The sequence below is a fragment of the Littorina saxatilis genome, linkage group LG5, assembly GCF_037325665.1.
Source record: "Littorina saxatilis isolate snail1 linkage group LG5, US_GU_Lsax_2.0, whole genome shotgun sequence".
Lineage (NCBI taxonomy): Eukaryota > Metazoa > Mollusca > Gastropoda > Littorinimorpha > Littorinidae > Littorina > Littorina saxatilis.
In genome coordinates, this window is record NC_090249.1 from 6,407,462 (window position 1) to 6,414,540 (window position 7,079).

At 45.4% G+C, this 7,079-nt stretch overlaps 1 pseudogene; it reads left to right on the forward strand.

The window, feature by feature from the left end:
• Positions 1-796: 796 nt before the first annotated feature.
• LOC138965987 (uncharacterized) lies at positions 797-1,799 on the forward strand (annotated as a pseudogene).
• Positions 1,800-7,079: the final 5,280 nt, after the last annotated feature.

Here is a 7,079-nt window from a genome sequence, read left to right on the forward strand (position 1 = left end):
ACCAGTTCTGGTGCATGTACTACCCTGGCCAAGTTTCCTCTCAAGACATCAAAGAGACCGCCCCAGTATACTCTACAGCCTCTGGGCGAACCACCTCTCATAGCTAAAACTGGGTCAATGACCCCTGGGAAGAAGGTCAGTGTCTATAAAATTTTACTCCTAGGCCTGCGGCCAGGGGGGGGGGGGGGAGTATACCGGTACCATTTGAGAATCAGACCAAATGAGAATTGAACCATTTGAGAACATCCTTTTTTTTCAATCACTACATCGAAGGCCTGCGGCCCGGGGTTCACATGGGTTGGTTTGTTTGTTTGTTTCAAACCCACACCCATATACACACATTTCCCATTTAAACCATTTGTCGGCCCCCTGTCGATATTTATCGACTAAGTTCCTTGTAACCTATGTCGAACGTATTTCCAACGCAGATTGACGTATGTAGACGTTTTGGACGTGTTCCGGACGACCACAGAACTTACTGAACGTGTTTCTAACTTACAGCTACCGTACAATAGCGTATTGGCAGCGTTTATGGGGCATTGGTATATATATAAAGATGGGGTTCGAAGGATGAAACCGCCAGTACTCCTCAAGACTCCATGTTGAGCAGATGTCCATGTAATCCGAGAGATGGAAGATCCGGCAAGGCTGAGACGAGAATACCAACTAGCTGTCCTTCAACATCAGCATGACTTCATCGATTTGACACTGTACCAGGTGCGTGCCAAAAGACAAAGGAGACGAAGAGGTGAACGGAGGAGAAGGAACTGGGTGAGACCATGGATCGGGAGGCGACGGCAGTTTGGCATGGCTAATGGTGGAACTCCGTAACGAGGACCATGCATCCTTCACCAACTTTCTGCGTATGTCCCCAGCGATGTTCGACGAGCTGCTAGCCAGAGTGGGTCCAAGGATAACCAAGCAGTACACCTTCTACAGGGATCCGCTTGAGCCTGGCATGAAGTTGGCCCTGACTTTACGTCACCTTGCCTCTGGGAACAAGTATGCCTCGATGAAGTTCGGATGGAGGGTCCCTCACAACAACCAGTCGCTTGTGGTCAGAGAAGTCTGTCAAGCCATTATTGACGAATACGTGGATGAGGTGCTGGTCTGCCCAAGTACTCCGGAGAGTTGGCGCGCCGTAGCTGATAAGTTCTTCCAAAGATGGACCTTTCCCAATACATGTGGGGCACTTGATGGGAAGCACGTGGCCTGCCGCTGTCCCCCAAAGAGTGGGAGTCTATATTTCAACTACAAATAAAAGGATTCTACTCCATTGTTCTGATGGCGCTTGTAGATGCCGACTAAAAATTCATATGGGCAGATTGCCAGATATCGGTGGTACTGGATCAGCATCAGATGCGCAGATATTCAATTCCTGTGAGCTGAAGGGATGCATTAAAGACGGTACCCTAGGTTTTCCTGACCCTGAGCCTCTTCCCAACGACAACCAGGATGTGCCCTACTTCTTCATTGGTGACAATGCCTTCGCCCTACGACCAACCATGATGAAGCCATACAGCCATCGGGGTCTGACGAATGAACAACGCATCTCCAACTACAGGCTTTCCCGAGCAAGGAGGGTAGTAGAAAATGCTTTCCACCCTCCGGTAGTCGGTCTTCTTGATGTCCCAGATGATGGCGTTCTCGCGAAGGAAATCGCACATGACCTGCTCTTCTTCAACATCAAGACAAAACGGTGTCTTCTTGGCCCTCTTTCTCTTGGCAAGGGTTGGCTGAGACGATGCCCAAGATGCACAAGAGTCGTTGGAACCTGCATCATCTCCATCAGAGGGTGAGCGTGAGGGTGTGGGTGATGATGGATCCTCCTTGCGTTTACGTCCACGCCCAGGGCCAGGAGACTTCTTGGCAGCGTTCTTCGATGTTTTATTCGACATGTCTAGTGTAGTTATGATTTGAATCGTCGAGCGGCAGCCTTTTCATAGGCTACGACACGTGATCGTCGGCAATACGCTGCATACGTTATGCATACGTTATGCATACGTTAGACTATCGTTGGACATAAGTTGTGAACGCCGGCAACACGTTAAGCATTCGTTGGTATAAGTTATCTATAAGTTATCAAAATCTTCTATATACGTTACTATCACCATATGTGTACGTCAAACTCGTTATGAATACGCTTTGTATACGCCCAACTCATTATAAATACGCTATGTATACGCCCAAAATTGAAAAAAAACCATCGATAGTTCAGCGTATGTCAGCGTTTTAGGGACATTTTGATACGTCGGCATACGTTGGCTAATACGTCAAGGTGTGACAGGGCCATAAACAAGGGTCAGTGAAACCCCCTGCTTAAAGGTCAAAGGGGGTCAGGAACTGAAAGTCCGCTAAGCGTGCGATCACTGACCCAGTGAAAGAGCTCAGGCAATTGCAGTCGATCCGCCTATAACTTGCAAAGAGGGGGGATTGGGAAGGTCAAGACGCGGGGGGGGGGGGGGGGGGGGGGGAGGGGGAGAGTGGGGGGGGGGGGGGGGAGAGAGAGAGAGAGAGAGCCTGCCTGGCTGCACAGAGGAAAGTCCAAATACACAGAGAAAACAGCTAGCCTACAGCTAGCATTTCGCAGAGTGCAATCAAGCGTGCGTGTTTGCAACAAAGCTGACACTAGCGGAAATATGTTTTGGTGGAGATACTCACCTGTCATTATAATTATCAGCCTGCAGTGTTGTGAGTGCAGCGAAGCACGCGTATAAAGTGCATTGTTTTTCCTCCTGTGTCCAAGTTCTTACGACGTCGATACGCGCGATACTGGCAGGGTGGACTAGCATGGCAGCCGTTGACCCCCAGAGGGTCACTGGCCGTTTGTCGCTAGTTCTTACACCGCTGTGACCGTATGTCCCGCTGGCACACTACTTAGTGGTTTGCGAAGCTTGCGTTTTTTGCTGTTGTTGGTGTTGGTGGTGGTGGTGGTGGTATTGCACTGCTTTGGACTAGTCTAACTGTCTCTCTGTCTCGGCCTCTGAGAGGTTTTTATCAGCATCGCAAGTTTATTGTTTCCATCTCTTTCTTTTTCTTTAAACTTTGCCACTTGCCATCAGCTCTGTGTGTGCGTGTGTGTGTGTGTGTGTGTGTGTGTGTGTGTGCGTGTGTGTGTATGTGTGTGTGGGTGAGTGTGTGTGTGTGTATGTGTGTGTATGTGTATATATGTGTGTGGGTGTGTGTGTGTGTGTGTGTGTGTGTATGTATGTATGTGTGTGTGTATGTGTGAGTGTGTGTGTGTGTGTGTGTGTGTGTGTATGTGTATGTATGTGTGTGTGTGTGTGTCACGGTGTATGTGTGTGTGTGTGTGTGTGTATGTGTATGTGTGTGTGCGTACGCGTACGCGTATATGTGTGTGTGCGTGCGTGTGTGTGTGTGTGTGCGTGCGTGCGTGCGTGCGTGTGAGGAACAGTTACTGTAGGGCAATAGGCCGTAGATTGTGCCTCAAACTGTGAGACCAGATTAGCTATAATACCTGGCGCATACACATGTGCACCTTCACCTCCAATCGAGTCTGGCACTAAAGCGATTGTCTTTCAAATCCACAGAAGGAGAAAGTGTCGAAAATTATTATTGGAATCGATTAGTGTCACTAAAACTCTAACGGTTATTTACAAAGGGATTTTGCTGGGTTCCTTGTTTTGTTTAAAATTTGCTTAAATGACTAAAATGCAGTCTTGGGCTATTTGAAAGAAGATTAAGCATTGTGCCCAGGCGAAACGGCACCCCTGGTACACGAGTAGATTACAATAGAAACAGAATTGTTCGCAGCAATTACACACTTTATTTCAATTCTTTTTTTTAACCGCCAATTTCTCAATCAAGGGACTTCGTAAAAGGTGTATAACTTACTACTGGAATAGGTTTAAATCACAAAATCTGTGAATTCGCCAAACACGTATATCTCAAGGCCAAAGTTTGTGACGCAGACTGTGATAGCCTATTACACTCCTCAAGCACCTGGTAATCAGGCAAGTGTCCACTCATGTAACCTGACAGTCTCCAACAAACACAATTGCCATCGAAATAGACCAGAGCAGTGCAATCGCGCATGTATAGCCCGGACCAGTAGAGCGATAGGCAAAGTTTGTACCTCAAAGTGAAACTGTAGAGCAATGCTAATTGTATTTCATGATAGGCGCACACATACTTTGGTCGGTCCTTTTTTTTGGGATAGATTGGTTTGAATGTATAATTATTAGACGTATTTCTGGTGCAGACATGTTATATGAAGTCTTTTATTGCGCGCGTATCTCCAGACTCGGACTCAAGGCGCAGGGATCTATTTATGCCGTGTGAGATGGAATTTTTGACACAATACATCACGCATTCACATCTTCGGATGTCTCAATCTGGCACAGACACACTTTTTCACCCCTGAATTTTTGAGTCACTTGAGAAAAAGTGACTCTATGTAATCGGTCAGTGTTAGTCTGTCCGGCCGGCCGTCCGTAGACACCACCTTAACGTTGGACTTTTCTCGGAAACTATCAAAGCGATCGGGCTCATATTTTGTTTAGTCGTGACCTCCAATGACCTCTACACTTTAACGATGGTTTCGTTGACCTTTGACCTTTTTCAAGGTCACAGGTCAGCGTCAAAGGAAAAATTAGACATTTTATATCTTTGACAAAGTTCATCGGATGTGATTGAAACTTTGTAGGATTATTCTTTACATCAAAGTATTTACATCTGTAGCCTTTTACGAACGTTATCAGAAAAACAAGGGAGATAACTAGCCTTTTCTGTTCGGCAACACACAACTTAACGTTGGGCTTTTCTCGGAAACTATAAAAGTGACCGGGCTCAAATTTTATGTGAACGTGACTCATTGTGTTGTGAATAGCAATTTCTTCCTGTCCATCTGATGCCTCATATAATATTCAGAACTGCGAAAGTGACTCGATCGAGCGTTTGCTCTTCTTGTTTAAGAAGGGGGGACCATCTTTTAGAGAATGCAAAGAAAGCGAGCCACTTGATACTGGCACAGACCTGAAATCACGAACAACTATATACGTTAGTGACAAGAACTGTTATTAGCAGCATGTCCTTTGGCGTACACACCTTTTTATATTTAGTCAAGTTTTGACTAAATATTTTAACATCGAGGGGGAATCGAAACGAGGGTCGTGGTGTATGTGCGTGTGTCTGTGTGTGTGTGTGTGTGTGTGTGTGTGTGTGTAGAGCGATTCAGACTAAACTACTGGACCGATCTTTATGAAATTTGACATGAGAGTTCCTGGGTATGAAATCCCCGAACAGTTTTTTCATTTTTTTGATAAATGTCTTTGATGACGTCATATCCGGCTTTTCGTGAAAGTTGAGGCGGCACTGTCACGCCCTCATTTTTCAACCAAATTGGTTGAAATTTTGGTCAAGTAATCTTCGACGAAGCCCGGACTTCGGTATTGCATTTCAGCTTGGTGGCTTAAAAATTAATTAATGACTTTGGTCATTAAAAATCTGAAAATTGTAAAAAAAAATAAAAATTTATAAAACGATCCAAATTTAAGTACATCTTATTCTCCATCATTTGCTGATTCCAAAAACATATAAATATGTTATATTCGGATTAAAAACAAGCTCTGAAAATTAAATATATAAAAATTATTATCAAAATTAAATTGTCGAAATCAATTTAAAAACACTTTCATCTTATTCCTTGTTGGTTCCTGATTCCAAAAACATATAGATATGATATGTTTGGATTAAAAACACGCTCAGAAAGTTAAAACAAAGAGAGGTACAGAAAAGCGTGCTATCCTTCTTAGCGCAACTACTACCCCGCTCTTCTTGTCAATTTCACTGCCTTTGCCATGAGCGGTGGACTGACGATGCTACGAGTATACGTTCTTGCTGAAAAATGGCATTGCGTTCAGTTTCATTCTGTGAGTTCGACAGCTACTTGACTAAATATTGTATTTTCGCCTTACGCGACTTTTTTCTTCCTATATGTGTCCATCAAGTGATCGTTTTTCCACGCGATTCACGTGCGCAACTTGGCACTGAAGTGTCGCAAAATAACTAATTCTGGTCAAGAACTTTGCAGAATTGGAGCACAGTTTCTAATTGAAACTGTAGCTGTACATTAGCAACATTACCTCGCACAGACAAAAAACCAACAACTTGTATTTTTGTATCTGCTCGAATCGTCTCCATCAAGCCATTGTCTTGTACATGCAGCGGGGACCCAAAAGAAGGTGTGCAACTTGACACTCGAATGAGATTGCAGTCGTTGATGGAAATCACTCATGTTGGCCAAGAACTTTACAGAAGTTGAGTGAAGTTTGTAACTGAAGCTATGACGCAGTGTTCGCCGTATTACCTGGCTGAGACGCACCTTTTTGCCTCCTCCGATTTCCAAATGAAACAATCGTCTTTAAAGGAACAACCCTTCCCGTGAAAACAGTTCTGCTTACTGTCTTCGATCTACCCAGGCTTTTTACATAGAATGAGACCACCCCTCTGCTTAAATATGCACTTACCAACATTCAACAACAGCTTGGGCGTACTGGCACGGTTGGCCTAGTGGTAAGGCGTCCGCCCCGTGATCGGGAGGTCGTGGGTTCGAACCCCGGCCGGGTCAGTCATACCTAAGACTTTACAATTGGCAATCTAGTGGCTGCTCCGCCTGGCGTCTGGCATTATGGGGTTTGTGCTAGGACTGGTTGGTCCGGTGTCAGAATAATGTGACTGGGTGAGACATGAAGCCTGTGCTGCGACTTCTGTCTTGTGTGTGGCGCACGTTAAATGTCAAAGCAGCACCGCCCTGATATGGCCCTTCGTGGTCGGCTGGGCGTTAAGCAAACAAACAAACAAACAAACAAAAAAGCTTGGGCGTTTTGTGTGCAGAGTGGGGATTTCTTGGCGCTATTGTCAATCTGTGAATGTAATTCATAACCGGCTGTTCCGCTCTGTACAGGAAGCAGTCAGAATGTTGAATTCTGGTATGTGCCTTAGTGGAGGGAGATGGTCGTGTTTCGACGTGAAACCCTGGCTTGATTGGGCGGCGAAATAGCTCAGTCGCTAGCGGTGCAGGCTTTTAAACCAGTTTTCGCTATCGGCGTGGGTTCGAT